The sequence below is a fragment of the Rhinolophus sinicus genome, linkage group LG13 (genome assembly GCF_036562045.2).
Source record: "Rhinolophus sinicus isolate RSC01 linkage group LG13, ASM3656204v1, whole genome shotgun sequence".
In the NCBI taxonomy this organism is placed as follows: Eukaryota; Metazoa; Chordata; class Mammalia; order Chiroptera; family Rhinolophidae; genus Rhinolophus; species Rhinolophus sinicus.
In genome coordinates this window covers 25,278,386-25,294,785 of record NC_133762.1, presented here as the reverse complement: position 1 = coordinate 25,294,785, position 16,400 = coordinate 25,278,386, and the positions used below count along the sequence as shown (strand labels likewise).

General features: G+C 45.3%; 1 long non-coding RNA gene across 2 annotated transcripts; it reads right to left on the bottom strand.

Moving 5' to 3' along the window:
- Positions 1-60: 60 nt before the first annotated feature.
- LOC109444583 (uncharacterized) lies at positions 61-16,400 on the bottom strand. Of its 2 annotated transcripts, XR_012491111.1 has the most exons (5): positions 16,266-16,400; positions 11,960-12,066; positions 3,744-4,804; positions 2,208-2,379; positions 61-1,348 (listed from the first exon to the last, which is right to left on the bottom strand). It is a non-coding gene; the product is annotated as an uncharacterized LOC109444583 (long non-coding RNA). The 2 variants fall into 2 exon arrangements; XR_012491112.1 differs by lacking the exon at positions 3,744-4,804.

Here is a 16,400-nt window from a genome sequence, read left to right as displayed (position 1 = left end):
GCAAGTTCCTTAGGGGAGAATTTGTGCTCATTGTTTGGAGAAGGTAATTCACCAAAGCACAGGAGATGATTGAGGACCCCTGACGCCTCTGTGTAGGGTGTGTGTCGTTTAAGTGCCAGAGAGACCATAACCTGTGAACTCTGTATCAATGGGGTGATGACAGCGGCCTAATACTAAATAGCAGCCATGTGTTCTTGCTGCCACTTCAACTCCCTGGCTTTGCTCTGAGCAATAAGCACCAACAGCAAACACATACTTGTTGAATTTGTGTTTAATTCTGTTTGGATTCCATTTGTTGAGCTAGTATTGTTTCTTTTAGGTAATGCATTTTTAAAAAATGTGCTTGAACCTTTACCTTATGGTTTTAACAGCTGTGGAAAATGTCTTAAAATATTTGAAAAGGGAAAGGGGTGAGGCGGGGAATGCGGGGAGGTGACAGGGATAAAAGATACAATTATCAGAACTTAAGAACCAGTGTAACGAACCGAGTTGGAGACAATTGGGACATCCGCAAGGGAGGAAAATGAACAGGGACACATGCCACCAGCACATGCCACCAGCTTGCTTTCCACCTGAGTGTTTATGCAATGTGGGACACTCAAAGGGGGCCTGTGTGAGGGGCAGAGCGACCCTAGGACTTCTGGGCAGCTACAGTGGACATGGGGGTGACAGCCCTAAGAACGGCAGAATTGCCTTCCAAAGTTAATTTCACTGTTTATCCAGCCCTTTCCAGAAAGTGCAGTATTGCCCAACTTGCGTCAGGAGAAAAATAGCCACAGGTGCTCCTTGAAAAGGCAGGTGTAAGGGCCTTACCCCAAAATCCAGTGAAACAGAATGTCCAGGAGAAATTGTTAACTGAGTGATTGTGAGCAAGTTACTTAGCTCATAGGGGCCTCTGTATCTTCATCTCAAAATAGTGATAGGAGCAGTACTGAGCCACAGGGTTGTGTGAGGCTTGAATCAGGGAATTCAGGCAAGGAGCTAGCTTAGCAGGTGGGGCACCTGGTGAATCCTCGCTGTTACCTGTTTACCTCCTATGTTCTGTTCAGGTAAGGCACAAATCTACAAAATCAGCCTCTCCAACCTCAATGTCAAGAGGTGGCTACTGGTAGAGTCTCTGCAGAGTCAGTCTGCACAGTGATCAAACCTGAATGAATATATTTCACCTATTGGTGTTTTGGTGATGTCACCAAACTGTGCCACAGTTCACCCTTGGGCAGGTCAAGCAGAGCACTTCTGCCTCGGTTTTGGTCTAAGGTGGTCGCTGCCTTTTAGAATTACACAGATTTTGATTGACTGCCCTCGTGCACTCATGAGCACGGACCCTGAGACAGAACCCTTCTAGGTCCTGGAAACAAAGTAGGAAAAACAAAGTCCGTGCCTTCGTGGAGCTCATGTTCTCGTGAGGGAGGCAAATCATAAACAAAACAAAAAAAGGAAGTAGTTATGTCCAGAATCTGACCCTTTCTCGCTGGAAGCAGAGAGCTGGGAGAAGTGAGGCAGTGGCAGAGGGAGCCGCACAGGCACTGAATGAGGGGAGGCTGGTGGGAGATAAGGTTGGGGGAAAGGACAGATAGAGGCGATTGTAAGGAGTTTGCACTGACTCTGTGAGGTAAGAAGCCTTCAGAGGGCTTCAACCAGAGAAGGGACATGATGTCACCTGGGTTTTGGCAGGTTTTACCTTCTGGCTTGGTGGGGAGACCAGCTGTAGAGGGTCAGGGGTAGAAGCAGAGAAACCAGACAGGAGGCTACTGCAACAGTCCCAGCGAGAGATGGGGTGACTTGTTCCAGGGTAGGATTGGATGTGGGGTGCGAGCAAAACAGAGGAGCCATGGATAATTCCAGTGGTGGTGGAGTTGCCATCCACTGCGATGGAAAAAGTTTCTTGATGAGCAGCGGGTAGCGAGATCAAGAGTTTAGTTTGGACTGTGTTACGTTTGAGATGCCTCACAGATATAAATAATGGAAGGGCCAAGGCAAAATAAATATCCAGCTACGGAGTTCAGGGGAAAGATTGGGGCAGGAGATACCCATGCAAAGGCCGTCAGCACATTGGTGGTATTTAAAGCCAGGCCATTGGATGAGATCACCTGGAGGGAGGAGTCACAGAAGAGAAGCGGTCCAAGCACTGAGCTCTGTTGTGCTCAAGATGTACAAATGGGGGCCAATCAAAACTTCCACACTACAGTTGCAGAATCTGAGCTTACCTGGACCTCCTTTGACCTGCTGAGGGTGGAGGATACTAGAAAGAGAACTGGATTTAGGTTCGAAAGACCTAGCCCCTGTCACTTGCGATGGGATCTTGATCACAGCATTTCACTTCTCCCAACCTCCTCTGAAAAGTGGGAATGCTCCTTCCCCAACCACAGCACCAGGTGACTGTAAGGATCAAATGAGATGGTGATAAGAGAGAGAGCCACAGACTCTAAAGAGCAGAAAATCTTGGTCATCACTTAGCTCTTCCTAGAGGGACCCAGTCCAGAAATCCCCACTTCATCCCAGGTCCAACCATATCATGGATGTTCATTCATTCAACAAACGTTTCCTGAGAGTCGCCAATGGACCAGGAACTGGTTACCCAGCAGTAAAAGTAGACACAATCCCTGCCTTCATAGAGCTTATTTTCTAGGGAAAGGACCATTGCCCAGCAGCCACCTTTTATGGACACCTGCTTCTCTTGGAATCCGTGCAGTTTGTGTTTTTGAAAGGTTTTTTGTTTTAGTTTTTTCAGTTTTTGCGTTTGTTTCTAAGAGGTGAGAAGAGATCATTTCAGATTTTTATTTGTAAGCACTGCTCTACTAAAATGAGTACAAAAGTATGTAGAAGCTTTGCTATATTTTTCTTTTTAATGTTGATTTTTTTCAGTAACACTCCTGAATTAGATTCCAACGGCATTGCTCTGCTACGGTAGAAATGAAGCAATATAGGTCTAAGAATGAAAGCAGTTTAATATGCTATGGCTGCACGGTGCTGGGGAAGTGTCCCTGGAACCAAGCAAGTGGCTGAGCCAGGCGCAAATGAGCCGTGCTCATTTGTCTGCACTCGCTGGGCAAGTGGAAGCTCCTACACTGCCAGGTGTTTGAAGAGAAATTTAAAAATAATCACTCTATTCATCTTTTTAAAGTAGAAATGGAGACAGAAACGGTTGCCATTTTGGACATTTCAAGGGACTCTCTTAACACACCCCTAGGGGACATTAGGCCCCATTGTTGGGAAACATAGTTAAAACTTCTGGGGCTTCAAATTCCAGCATCACTGCTTCCTGGCTGCGTGACTTTAATCAAGTCACTACACTCTGCTGGCTCTCGGTCTCCTCGTCCATCAAGAGGGGATCGTAATATTTCCGATCTCCTGAGAATTAAATGACATCATGTCTGTGAAGTCCTTCTTTTCACACCGGCAACTCTCCATAAATGGCAGCCATTAGTATGGGAAGTGAAGGCTGAGGGTTGGGGCCGGGCCCTGGAGAGGGCTGAGTGTGAGGTGACGGTGGGGAGGGGCGGTCACTGCCCTGCCGGCGGGGCTCCAGAGAGGATCGGATTGCTGTGGCTGCAGCCCTTACACGGGGGCTTCCCAGACCGGTCTGCCTGGGTGTGTAGTTTCGACAGGAGGTCATGAAAATCCTCCCCGGGGGCGCTGCTGCATGGCCACTGGGAAAACCCGTGCGTGCGTCAGACGTTTTGAACCAGGTCGCTACATGGACACAGGGAAGAAGGGAGAGAGATGATCCAGAACAAACTTACAGCCCTGGATGGCCAGAGAGAGAGTGAGGCCGTTCGCAGAGACGGATTGCGTTGACGATACAGAAGTGAGGACAGGACGCTATGCAGGAGACGAGAGTTCACAGAGGGATTAGAGGGAAGCGAGCGTCCGTGGAATTCTGGGACGTGGCCACTTCTTGTCCTTAAATAACTTCTTCCAAGCAACTCACCAGTGATAAGTGAAAAGGACTCTGACCTCAGTTAGATCTAAACTCTGGGACTAAATTAGCCTCGCAGGAGTTTCTTACTAATGCTCCTGTGTGGCGGGGGATCCCACTTCCAGCTCAGACTGCCCTCTGTTGGACTCCTCCACCGCAAATCCGCATCCCTTTAAGCTCCTCAGGAGAGGATACGAGAAGGAAACGGTATTTCCCGAGAGCCTCCCAAACCTTTTCCATACAGTTCTTGTATTTTCACGATCACTCTGTGAGGTCACTATTTCCAAGATGGGGCAACTGAGGCACGCAGAGGCTCGCCACCATGCCCCAAACCACAAGGTCGAAGCAGAGCTAAGCTTGGAGGCCCAGTTCCATGCTTCCCTCACTATCCTCAGCTGTCCTTGAACACGACAAGAGTCATTGGGTCAAACGGGAATCAGATGTTCCTCCCACAGGGGCTACAAAGGCACCCAAGTCACATCCCTTTCTTAAGGGACGTGAGACACAATTATAAGGACCGAGGTTCAAATGTGACGCAAGTATAGTCATTGAAAGCCTTCACTCCTGGTTCTGTGCAGGGTGCCCTAGCAGACAAGGTCAATGGCCTTAGGGCTGAGAGAGGTTGATAAAAACGTTGGAACCTCACTGGGCAGAGTCAGGAGTCTGTGTTCTTGGCTCCATCTTGAGCTCACGTGTGACAATCACGTCCTTCTCCCTTCAGCCTCTTGATTGGCAAAAGGAGGTATGAGTTAGACAAGGTACTTTCCAACTTTAAAATCTGATGATGAAGGCGGCCGGATGGCTCAGTTGGTTAGAGCGCGAGCACTCAACAACAAGGTGGCCGGTTCAATTCCCGCATGGAATGGTGGGCTGCGTCCCCTGCAACTAAAGATTGAAAATGGCGACTGGACTTGGAGCTGAGCTGCGCCCTCCACAACTAGATTGAAGGACAACGACTTGGAGCTGATGGGCCCTGGAGAGAGACACTGTCCCCCAATATTCCCCAATAAAATTAAAAAATCTGATGATGATTGGTACTGTCTTTCAAGAGGACAATGTTGGCAGTTCCCACAAATTGTTAAGTGTGCATCATACCCACTGACTTCTGGAATCTGTCCCAGAAATACACATATAAGTGCACAGGACACACACAGCACGTTCACTGCAAGCAACATGAGTAAATAATGAACTAAGTGCCAACCATCACAAGACTGCCTGAATAAATCATGGCATACCTATGCCTTGGAAAGCAATGCAACCTGGAAAAAAATGAGGAAGGTATCTAAGTAGTAAAGTGGAAGTATTACCATGATATGTTATTGAGTGAAACAAGCAAGATTTGTTAAAAAAAAAAAATTCTGTATGGTATGAGCCCATTGCTATATTGGCATGTGTATAATAAAAGACCTAGAAGGAAGGCGAAGGGGGAAATTTCTTTTTCTCCTACGAAAGGCTTTACTTTTAGAATAAAAATGTTTTTAAAGTATTTTAATCAGAGTGCTACATAAGGTTAAGTCCAGATGGATCTGATCTAAACAGTTTGAGTTCTTGAAAAACCGGAAGGACATACGAGATCTGCACAATATTTCTCAGAATCAGGTGTATCTAGTGCTTTATACGTCAGCTACACCCAACAACCTGATGGAGTAGACTATTTGACAGGTGGGGAAACTGAGGCCCCAGACTCTGATTTTCAGGGCTATTTCTACTATACATGTGAATGAACCCTTTGGGTTCCTACAAAATTATTTATGTTCCTATCTTTTGGGCTCTCACATCTATGAGGACATTTGTCACACTGTATTATAATTCTGTGCTCAAGCACAGTGCTGCTCAAAATGTTGACTCTCTCACACTAAAAAAAAAAAATGGGTTTTGCATTTTGTATGTCTTTGGGATTTTTAAATTTCATTTTTTTCTGATAATTCATTTTTATTATATTCTACAAAAGTATCCATCTGCAACGATTGGAAAAGTAAAACAAAGAAACTGGTCCTTCAGCACTCTCCCCGAGAAGCATTGGGCTGCTGGAGAGAAGGGAGTGGTGGACAGTGCAGCAGAACCTCCGTGTTTGGTGTGTGAATGAGTAAATCGCCGAATGAATGGCTGGATGAATGAGCAAGAGTAAGCCACAGGAAGAAAAAAAATGCCCAGAATCGCGGTTTCTCATTCAGGGCCATGCAAAGGGTGAGAGTTTAGGACTTCGAGTTCATGGCGAAACTCAATAGGAATATCACAAAACACTCATGCTCCTGATTTTAAAGATGGAGCTGGGGCACTTTTTTCCCCCAAGTCATGGAACTGACCAACACAGAAAAAGTACCGGCGAGAGCCACACACAAATAAAAAGCAACACTCATTGCTCATGATTACAAAAATCAGACAGGGTTAGTAGACTGAGATAAACATTCTCCTTACCATCCTAAACAAGTAACAGTAAACACAGTAAAAACATGCACTAGGATCCTATTTTCAGGACTGCTGCATAAGTGCCGGCTTTTGGACACATTTCCTGCAGGATGAAGAAACTGAGGAGAGGGCAGGGTTCAGCTCTGGGGCACAGGTTCAAGTCCGCCTTGAAGCTCTTCATGTGTGTGGAAAACAACTTCAGCCTAAAGCTTTTGCCTCTGAACACAGGCAAAAACTTCCCAGTTTAGAAGGTTGCCGGGCACACCTTGCTCCATCTTGAAATTTCCCACTGTCACTTTCTGGAAACAGATAGATCTTTATATTTAAAGAGGCCGGGAACTAGAAAAATGACATTGCTTTTTGTTTTTTCACGTTTCCCTGTAAAGTTGTGCAGTAGAAAGCAGTCAGAATAGACCTGGGTCCTAATCCTTTCCTCTCTGTGCAAATCTTGAAGCCAAACCATTTATCCTCCCTTCTTCACCACATCTGCAAATGGAATAATAATAATAATAATAATAATAATAATAATAGTATCTGAGAATGTGAGGATTAAACACAGGATGTGTGTAGAACTCTTAGCTGAGGCCTGATACAGCGTGAGCCTTTAACAAACACTAGCTCAGGCCTCTTTCTAATCACAGACCCAAGGGGTCCTGGGCATAACAGGTACCATTTACTCAACACTTGCCCTGGGCCAGAAACAGTTAAGTGACATTCATAATCTGCTGGATTTTCTAACACAACCGTCTGAGGTAGCTAGCTACTCAGCATCCCCTTTTGGAGACGAGACTCAGACAGGCGAGGTCCCCTGTCCCAGCTCAGCCAGCTCAGGGCCAGCCAGCCAGGAACTGACCCAGCCTCCCCAGCTGTGCTCCCCACTACCCAGCGCTCCCTCTCTTGGCTTCTCCGCTCTGGCTTTGCTTCTGTGTTTCCCAAGAGCATACGATTGTGGCCATTGACGTTGGCTGGCCTTGTTGTTGTTCTCAAGCTTCTTTCATCATTGGTATAATTTTACATAAACTTGGCATCCCTTTAAATTTAAAAAAAAATATGTTCAGTTCTTAAATGTCTCCCAAGGGAGCCAAAGGTTTCTATAAATGATTCAGTTCTCTTCTCCTTAATGTTGAACTTAATTAAGGCTAAGTTACTGGATGTCTGTTAACAAGTTGGGTTGTTTGCTGGTTTATTTTCATTTTGGAAACTCTTCTCCATAGTGAACCACTGTCCCTCCCCCTGAAAAAAATCTCATGAGGAATTCTGATCAGACGCTGGGGCTGTGGGGCAGATCCCTTGGAGGGTATCATGTTTCTAGAAGGCTCCTAGAAGGCAATAAGTCTTGCAACCTGACTCTTAACTGACTTTTTACCTGTAGGATTGTCTCAGGGCAGGGGGAAAAGGACACAGCCGTGCTTTCTGCTCCAAACAAAATGATGTATTTCATAAAGGAAGAAATCTTTTTAAACCAATAATTGAAATTCACTTGACCCTATGAAGGGCCACAGAGGCGGGGGAGGGCTCTGGAATTCCGCTGCTTGGGTTTGAGTACCAGCTCTGCCCCTTGGCTGTGGGACCCTGGGCAAGTTACCCTCGCCAGCTCCCTCTCCCTTCACTTCTCTGTGCCTCAGTGTCCTCGTCTGTAAAATGAGGGTGATGACATGTTTTTGTGAAGATGAAAATCGTGTTGGCCAGGACTTTTCTGGGGGTTTCCAGAACTCTCGGGGCTAAAACCGGGAAAGTCCCAGTTTTTGGGTTTGTTGATCGACCCAAGATGAAATGAAGGTGGACATGTGGACGCTGTAGAAACAGCACCTGCCCATTTTCGTGCTCCGTACTCTCCAGCTGTTATTATTGGTAGCCGCCTCCATGCGCTGCCATGGTCCCTCGTTTCCTCATTATCCACTCAGGGGACTTCAGGGCCACGGACCCCAAAGACCCCAACAAATGTTTCTGTCCATTTGTAGGACAAGCATCGAGAGAATTATTATATGCCAGGCAAGCAACTTTTAAACGAATCCTTTAGTCTTTCCTCTCTCTTCGTCTTCCTCAACTTTCAGGCAATATCTAACTTCAAAGTTAAAATGGGGACGATTCCATGGGACTGTGACATAAGAGACTTGAGTGATGCCCCCGTAAGCCCAGGAGTGCCAATGGCTACAGGCCTCCACCTGGAGCTAGGAGAGTGGCTTGGGACAGATTCTCCCTCAGCTTCCAGAAAGAACCAACCCTGCCGACACCTGGATTTTAGAACTTCGGCCTCCAGAACTGTGAGAGAACAAATTACGTTGTGTTAAGCCTCCCAGTTTGTGGTACTTTGTTTCGACAACCCTAGAAAACTAATATAGCCTCCTTCTGCAACCCAAATCCAGACCTTCCCTGTCTTGTGTCCTGACAAATGCAAGGACCTCTTTTCTCAAACCTGTTGTAAAACACTGGTTTCTGACTCCCAGGTCAGATACCTGCAATGATATGCCCATGTCAACTTTTCCCAAACTCACTTGAGGGTAAGAAGCCCACGGTGATAGTTAAGATTACAGGTTTCCTGGTCCCCATTCCAGACCTCCAGAAATGGGACCACAGAAGGGGGGCCCTGGAATCTTCACTTTTAATAAGCACCCAAGACGATTCTTATCCTCAGGCACATTTGGGATCCCCCTGGCCTATAAGAGAAAATCCAGAAGAGGTCAAAAAACCTTGGTTCAATGATTTCCATAAAATGGTATCATCCTCCCTATTTGCATGTCATCTCCCAAGGATTTCCAGGGTCTTGGAATTCATTCCAGTGCATTCCCTGCCTCAGTCTCCTGCAAACTGATCGTCCTCTACTCAACGATGATGAGTACTTGGAGAACTATTTTGTCCTTGCCATTTCCTCCCTAGGACACCTTTTCATTTTGTCCCTCTTCTAGATCTATATTCAGAGGCCACAGACCTTCAAGTTATTTCTAATTATTCGGAGATGGCTTTTCAGTGTAAATAAAATCCAAACCCCACCTCAAGGGCCAGCCCTACTCACCTCACCCTCAGTCTCATTTGGAGCCATTCTTTGCCTTGATCTTAAAGCTCCAAGTATGGGCTTTCTTTTAATTCTCCAAACACACCAAGTTTTTCCCTGCCAGGACCCTTGGCATATGCTCTTTTCCCTTCCCCCACCCCACCACCTTATAAGATTTAAATATCACCTCAGAGCTTTGCCCCACAACCCATCCTAAGTAGAACACACACACACACACACACACACACACACACTCCACTTATTCTCAGTCACTGCTTTCTGTTCGATCAGTTGCCATTATTTAAAAACTCAGGAAGTTCCACATACAAATATCCAGCCTGTCTTAAAGATCAGAAGATTTGCCCTATGAAGCCCGTCTTCCCGCACAGCCACACCAGCCAGTAGTGACCCCTTTCCTTGGGCTGGAGCTCTCGCCTCCACCATCCCCTCCCAGTCTCTTCACTCCTTCCAGTTATTACCTGCCGAGGTCACAAAGCAATCTCCTTGTGACACTTCCCTGACACCCCACCCCCCACCCCCAAACGAGTTGTCTGGCTTATCACCTGCTTCTCTTATGGGAAGAGATGATCTTATCCCCAGTGCAGCCCCAGGCTCCAGCCTGTGCCTGGCACAAAGCTGGACCTCAGTATAGAGGTGCTGAATGAATGAATAAATGGGTGGATATCCTGCCTCCTCCCTAAGTCCCACAGGTTACACCACTCATTCTGCCATGTAATCACACCCTTCCCTGCAAAACTCATTAATTTGCTGCCCTCAGTGCCTACCTCCTCGCTAGAGCTTATGAAAACACAAATTTGATCCTTTCAGTGCCCACTTTTAAAGGTTTTTCTCCTAGCACCAACTGGAGGAAGCATACACTCCTCACTGTAGCCTTTGAGGCCCTTGTCATCTGGTCCCTACCTACTTCTCCAGCCCCCGTCTCCAGAGAGAGCGCCCACCCAGCCAACACCCACGCCCCAGTGGCTCAGGGGACACAGCATGTTCTTCTGCCACCCCCACACCTCTGCAGCGCAGCTCCCTCTCCCTGGAATGCCTCCTCCCCCAGCTCACGCCACACAACCCCATCCCTCTAGCAAACTCCTACTCATTCTTTTGCCGTAGTTCCAACTAAAGGCACTGCACTCATGAAACTCTCCAGACCTCCCCGAGCTGACTTAGTCATTCTCTCTTTTCTGCTCCCACCCACCTGTTTCATACCCTGGCCTTGCACTGAGTAAGGCTCAAAATAGCAGCTGGTGTCTTCTGAGCACTTGCTATGTGCCAGGCACTGAGCGAGCTTTATCACCTTTAATCCTCTCACCCACCTGGAAGGCTCCCCAGCCACCGCAGGGCAAGGGGGGATAGGGGGTGGACAACTGGAAAAATGCCAGGGTCACTTCTCACCTCCAGCTTTCCTGAGAGGCCATCCCTGCTACCCCATTTAAAATTTTCTTTCTCCTTCCACACTTTGCCCCACCCCTAGGCCCTCCCCATCCCCCTTCCCTGCTTTATTTTTCTCCAAGGCTTTTATCACTAACATACTATATGTTTTAATTAAATAATTAGTGTTCTGCTAATAAGAGGCGTTCTGCCTCTCTCCCCTGGAATGTCAGCTCAAGGAAGGCAGGAATTCTGTCATGTCTTCTTTTCTACAGTATCCTTACCATCTAGAATAGTACCTGGAACATCACAGACACTCAATAAATATTTGTTAATTCAAAGAAGGTAGATATTATCACTATCTTCAGTTTACTTCTGCAGAAAGTGGTCTTTAGTGAGATTAAGGCAGGTGCCTAGAGTTCCACAGCTGGTTGGTGGAAGAGCCAGATGTGATCTCTGGGTAGTCAACTCCAACACCCACCACCACCACCCTTAACTACTGTGCCCTCCACTTCCAGGAGCTATCTTTCCATGGGTCTGACTTCTCAGCTAGACCTGAGTTCCTTGGCGGCAAGAACGCTATTGTATTCATATTTGTATCTCTTTGCCTCATCCTTGCTAGGAGCTCAAGGGATGTTTGCTGAGTCCATCTATATGTAAACTGGGAAGTGTTAGATGGTAGGAATCATGACTTCATTCTCTTTTTTCATTGTCCTTTATTTCTATGTCGAGCACAGTGTTATATACACAGTTGGGGTTTATGAAATACTTATTACATTAGTGAATTCTATTATGGCACTAGGTAATAAAAATAATTAGCAATAGGAATATCCGGCCAAGATGGCGAAGTAGGTAAATGCTGTGCTTCCCTCCTCTCACGGCCACATCAAAATTACAATGAACTATAGAACAACCATCCCTGGGAATCACCTGACATCTAGCTGAACTGAAGCCTACAACTAAGAACATACAGAAGAAGCCACCTGGAGGCTGGTAGGAGGGGCAGAGACTTGGAACGGGCTGGTCCCACATGTAACCCTTAAAAACTGGGAGGGATAGCCTGGCTGTAGAGGTCCCCCTGAGGAGTCCCAGCCCCATACCAGTCTCCCCAGCCCAGGGTTCCAGTGTCAGGTATAGAAGTCCCCATGACTTCTGACTGTGAAGATGAGCAGATTGTGGCTGTGAGATGGACGGTGGTTGCAATCCTAGGCATTCCTCTTAAAGGGTCTGCACACAGACTTACTTGCTGATGGACTTACCCATTCTGAGCTCCAGCACTGAGGCAACAACTCGAAAGGCACCAGGGACATCTGGGGAGGAACTGAATTGTCTGGCTTCAAGACGCGGACTGAAGGGCAGCTTTCTCCTGGATGGGGAGCAAATTGTCTCTTTGTTGAGCCCTCCCCTTCCCTGCGTGCAGATGCAAGCAGCTGTCATATTTGAGTCTCCATCAACTGGCTAACACCTTTCATTTGCCCTGATTCCAGAGATCCCATCCCACCCAACTTTTGGGCCTACCAAAGCCGTTTCCAGTGACTTTTCCGTATAAATAGTTTGTCTTGACTCCTGCTATGGAGTTTCGTAAAATCTCTCAAAGGTTCACAAAACCCAGACAAGCAGCATCTGGCTTCAGCATGTCCCGTAATTCTGGCTGAGTGACACTAGTGACAGCCAGCCTCGGTTCATAGCTTGGCCATTCAAGGCACCTCCAAGAACAGTGTGAGTGGTGGCCATCTGTGGATTGCTTTGTGGCTCATGCCAGGTGGCCCAAGGCAGGGCACAGGCCGTGGCAGAATTTGGCCTATAGTGGGGCCCCTCCCAGGAGGCCCCAGGGCTGGCATGCCAGGTGGTCAACTTTGGATCCAGCCAGAGCATCACCTGGCCGCCTGCAGGTACAACACACCCAAAGGGCACACTGAGCAGGCACCAGAGCCCTGCTAAAGTGAACCCTGCTCCATAGGGTCAGCTGCTGCTCCATAGCTCCTCCACTGTAGTCACGTCATTTCTTACAACCAAACAGCCCGAGGATCAATCCCTCCACCCACTGATGTACAAACAGCAATCAAGGCTCAACTACAAGAGGCGGGCACACACAACCCACACAAGGGACACATCAGGAGTACCCAACTCAGATGACCAAGAAGACTGCACCACTGAGCCCCACAGCACACCTAGTACATAAGGCCACTCTACTAAGACTGGGAGACATAGCAGATCTACTAATACATAGAAACAAACATAGAGAGGCAGCCAAAATGGGGAGACAAACATGTCCCAAATAAAAGAAGAGAACAAAGCTCCAGGAAAAAAAAACTAAACAAAATGGAGACAAGCAATCTATCAGATGCTGAGTTCGAAACACTGGTTACAAGGATGCTCAATGATCTCAGTGACAATTCAACAAAGAGATAGGAAACATAAAAATTAAGATAGGAAACATAAAAAAGAACCAGTCAGAAATAAAGAATACAATAGCTGAAATGAAGAATACATTAGAGAGAATAAATAGTAGATTAGATGAAGCAGAGGATCAAATCAGTGATTTAGAAGATAAGGTAGCAGAAAACACCCAAACAGAACAGCAAAAAGAAAAAAAAATACAAAAAAATGAGGGTAGTTTAAGGGGCCTCTGAGACAACATTAAGCATACCAATATTTGCATCATAGGGGTACCAGAGGAGAAGAGAGAGAGCAAGAAATTAAAAATGTATTTGAAGAAATAATGACTGAAAACTTACCTAACCTGGTGAAGGAAACAGATATACAAGCCCAGGAAGTGCAGAGAGTCCCAAACATGATGAACCCAAAGAGGCCAACACCAAGACACATTGTAATTAAAATGTCAAAAGTTAAAGACTAAGAAAGAATCTTAAAAGCAGCAAGAGAAAAACAGTTACTTACAAGGGAGCTCCCATAAAACTGTCTGCTGATTTCTCAACAGAAACTTTGCAGGCCAGAAAGGATTGGCACAAAATATTCAATGTGATGAAAAGTAAGGACCTATAGCCAAGATTACTCTACCCAGCAAAGCTATCATTTAGAAAAAAAAAGGACAGATAAAAAGCTTCCCAGACAAGAAAAAGCTAAAGGAGTTCATCACCACCAAACCAGAATTACAAGAAATCTTAGAGGGACTTCTTTAAAACGAAACAAAACAAAACAAGATAAAAAATATGAATAATAAAATGGCAATAACTACATATCTATCAACAATTACTTTCAATGTAAGTGGATTAAATATTCCAATCAAAAGACATAGGAGGGCTGAGTGGATAAGAAAACAAGCCTCTTACACATGCTACCTACAAGAGACTCACTTCAGATCAAAAGACATACACAAACTGAAAGTAAAGGAATGGGAAAAAATATTTCATGAAAATGGAAATGAAAAAAAAGCTAGGGTAGCAATACTTATACTGGACAAAATAGACTTTAAAACATAGGCTATAACAAGAGACAAGGAAGGACCCAGTAATCCCACTTCTGAGTATTTATTTGAAGAAACCCAAAATGCTACTTCAAGGGGACATGTGCATCCACATATTCACTGCAGCATTGCTTACAGTGGCCAAGATGTGGAGGCAGCCTGGGTGTCCGTCGATGGATAAATGGATAAAGAATAGGTGGTACATATATACAATAGAATATTGCTCAGCCAGGGAAGGGAATGGGTTCTTGCCATCTGCGGCAGCATGGATGGACCTGGAAGGTGTTGTGCCAAGTGGAATGTCATAGCTGACATATTTCGCTTATAGGTGGGATTTAAATAACAAAACAGACAAACAAAAACAGAAACAAACTCATAGATACAGAGAACATTTTGATGGTTGCCAGATGGGTGGGGGCTTGGGGGTGGGTGGGTGAAAAGAGAAGGGGATTAAGAAGTACAAATTGGATGTTACACAGCAGTCATGGGGATGTAAAGTACAGCATAGGGAATATAGTCAATAATATTGTAATTATTATGTATGGTGTCAGATGGGTTCTAGATTTATCAGGGTATAGATGGGAGGTGGTTGTGGGGCAGAGTAAAAAAGGTGAAGGGATTAAGAAGTACACATTGGTAGTTACAAAATAGTCATGGGGATGTATAGTAAAGCATAGGGAATATAGTTAATAATATGGTATTATAATAACTATGTATAGTGCCAGGTGAGTACTAGACTAGTCAGGGGAATCACTACTTAAATTATATAAATGTCTAACCACTATGCTGTACACCTGAAATTAATATAAAATAATATTGAATGTCAACTGTAATTGAAAATTTTAAAAAGGTGGGGGAAGTTGAAGGGGAATAAGAGGTTGAAATTTCCAGGTATAAAACAAACAAGTCATGGGGATGTAACATACAGCATGGGGAATATAGTCAATAATATTGTGATAGCTGGTACGGTGTCAGCTGGTTGCTGGGCTTCTCATGGTGATCACTTCTTTAGGTATATAAATGTTGAATAACTATGGTGTACCCCTGAAACTAATATAATGTTGTACACTAGCTATAGTTTAATAAAAGTTTTTTTTAAAGTAATTAGTAATAACAACAATAAAAGGTACATTTATGGAGTCCTGACCCTATGCTGGACCCTATCCTAAGTGCTTTGTACATGAATTAAGACAATTATCTTATTATCCTCATTTTACAGATGCAGAAACCAAGGCTCAGAAAAGTTAAAAACTTGCCCGAGGTCACCCAGCTAAGAAAAGTCAGAGGCAGGGTCTGAATGTAGGCGTCTGGCTCAAATCACATTCTCAACGACTACCCTAGGCTGCCTCTTGGCCTCTCTAACTAAAATATGTCCATTAAAAGGTTGCTCTGTGTGAAAACAAAAAGAAGGGTTTATTATACATTTCTGTATTGTTTCAAGGAATTTTTTTCCAAGACTTTCATAAGCAATAATATTATTTGCTAAATAGTAACCACTAATATTTGCACCACACTTGATGGTTTCATGTATTTTCTCATCTGATCCCAGCAACAATGTGATGAGGTGGGCACTGCCATCTCCTTTTACAGAAGAGGAATCAGAGGCTCTGAGCAGTTAAGAGAGCAGGGTCAAGGTTGCTCAGCCAGCAAAGGAGCAGAGCAAGGGCTCAAATTAACACGTCTTACTTTTAAAAAAAACTTAAGATCATATATAAAGCTCTTTCATGCTGCTACTTAAAAGTACACAAGGTAATCCTTGGAGAAGCTTAGTACAGTTCCTGGCACCTGGTAGGACCCTCATAGATGTTAGTTATCATCTTCGGCAACACCTCCTAGGAACTGGAATATTTCAGCTGATGACTGCAGCCTGTCTGTCGACCCTGAAGGAAAGATTACCCTTTTCATTCCAGTTCACCCCTGATATTGTTGAAATAATGATCAATCTCCATTATCCCCCCGGGTACCGTAGAATGTTGAGAGCTGGAAGGGATTGTGGAGATGATCTCATTCCCGTGCCTACATTTACAGACGGAGAAATTGAGTCCCGGAAAGAAAAAAGGTCAGAAAGCAAACTCTTCAAGGGCAGGGCTTATGCACAGTGCCCGGCACATACTGCTTCCCACAAAGATGGTTTTTACCTTAAAGGGCACCTTGCTTCTTAAATCCTACAGGAGATAATCCAGTGGTTTCTGGAGCTGTAAGCACCCCCATCCCGCCCCCACACAAAGTATTCAAGTGTTAGAAGCTCTTAACCAGAAAACAGATCATGTGAC